Source organism: Pseudophryne corroboree, chromosome 5 (assembly GCF_028390025.1).
Source record: "Pseudophryne corroboree isolate aPseCor3 chromosome 5, aPseCor3.hap2, whole genome shotgun sequence".
Classification (NCBI taxonomy): Eukaryota; Metazoa; Chordata; class Amphibia; order Anura; family Myobatrachidae; genus Pseudophryne; species Pseudophryne corroboree.
Window position 1 is genome coordinate 428,149,451 of NC_086448.1, and position 2,043 is coordinate 428,151,493.

The 2,043-nt window shown below is 40.6% G+C and overlaps 1 pseudogene; it reads left to right on the forward strand.

Moving 5' to 3' along the window:
* The first annotated feature begins 1,130 nt into the window (after window positions 1-1,130).
* On the forward strand, window positions 1,131-1,249 carry LOC134930171 (5S ribosomal RNA; annotated as a pseudogene).
* Window positions 1,250-2,043: the final 794 nt, after the last annotated feature.

Consider the following 2,043-nt stretch of genomic DNA (forward strand, 5'->3'; position numbering starts at 1 on the left):
AACGCGTTTCATCCCATCTGGACTTTGTCAAGGGGTAGTTTAGGATTTGAGACAGACCGTGTATATATACTTAACTTACAGAGGAAGTGATGCCTACATCACTTCCTGTTACTAATTGGTTTGGAGGTTAGAGATTATCATAATATAAATATAAAGGGAGTAGCATGTTATCACATTAGTATAAGTACAGAATATTATACAGACGCTTTAAAATGGAAGACACAAACTTGTTAAAAAACATAAAACTCATTGAAGCCGCGGACTACCCCACATCCGGTGTCTGCGGTCCCGCTGTGCACATGTGCCAGCTTCGTGTGGCGGAAATGAAATTGATCTCAGCATGTCACCTTGTCCTGCCTGCGGCAGCCATACTTTTGGAGTGTCTTTCAGGTATGCTGGCAGATCCATCACATATTTTCTCAGGAATATATCCACATATTCTGATAGGTGTGAGGTCAAGGAATCTATCCCTGCCACTATGGGTATTCCTGGGGGGTTACTCAGAGACTTATGCACTTTTGGAACGAAATAAAAGATGGGGGTAGTGGGGTTGGTATTTAAGAGGTATTGATACTCCTCTCTGGTGATTATCTCATGCCTGAAACCCTTCAGAAGCATTTGTCTGAGTTCTTCCATGAAGGTTTCCTTTAGGTCATTTGGCAATGGAGTGTACGAGGATCTATCTCCTAGCAGCCTGGTAGCTTCTGTAACATAGGCTTCCCTATCCATTCTCTTTATAAGTGTATCTCTGAATCCACACCATCATTACAGCCATACCACACTGGATAAGCCCAATTCTGGTTGATCTAGGAAGCTAAGCTGTGTCAGGCCCGATCAGTAACTGGATGGGAGACCACCAGGGGAGACTGGGTGCTGTAATCCTAAGAAAGACTAAGGAGAATATTTAATATCTCACAGATACTTACCTCTTTTGCACTCCGTCCTCTTGTTTTCCTTTTGGTATGTGATACACATTGAATGCTGCTCTCCTTTTACAATCCTGTGACTCCACCCTAATGGGGGTTTTGTGCTCTATATGACACATGGGCATACTTTCCCATATATGAATTCCACACCTCTTTCTCAAATGTACGGACTTTTATTAGCCTTCATATGTGATCCCACACCATCATTACAACCATACCACCCTGGGGATGTCCAATTCCGTCTCATCTTGGAAGCTAAGCAAGGTTGGGCCTGGTCAGTACAGGGATGGGAGACCTCCTTGGAAGACCGGGTGTTGTAAACACAAAAGTGCTGGGTGATCAATGTGAGGACCTTCCTAAAATCCAATTGGTACACCTATACCCATAAAAAATCGGTAACTCCCAGCGCTATTAAACAGAGGACAATAATACAAGTAATAATGAGAAAATATATTAGTGTTTATTTTTTCTTAAAAAGGAATCTGTGAGTATATCACTTTAATGTCCAAATGATTAAGAAGAATTCATAGATGACAATTCTGCATGTAGTGTATAATTAATAAAGGGTTTATAAAAGATATTCATAAAGAGCAATTCCACATCGGATGTGTATTAAATAAAAGAAAAGAGTGTTTTGTTATAAAAAATGTAAGTGTGTTCCTAATACCGGTATACATGCAAAAATGACACTGGACAAACATATAGGATAGAGTTTAGGAAGTAAAAAATTCTGCAATATTAGTAGAGACGCTTGTGCGGTTTATTCTACTAAAGAATACATGTATTATATAAGGTGCTTGATAGTTTAACTCCTATTGACGCTGTATCCAAAATAGTGCTTGCATGTATCAGATTCTCGATACAAAGTATAGTCTCTCCAGATTCTCGATACAAAGCATAGTCTCTCCAGCTGGGAGCTTAAGCATTGGTTAGGCAGTAGTAGCTCATAGGGATGATATCCAAAAGTTCACTCATTGCTATTTGTAAGTCCAACTGGTAGTCTGTTGGCCGCTGTTGGTGTCTCATATAGGTGTGTTGTAAAACGGGTGTCTGCCGGCAGACAGGTGAGATCAGTGATGGTGGTCAGCATTTGAAAAGCGTGAGTCCAAACCGTTGC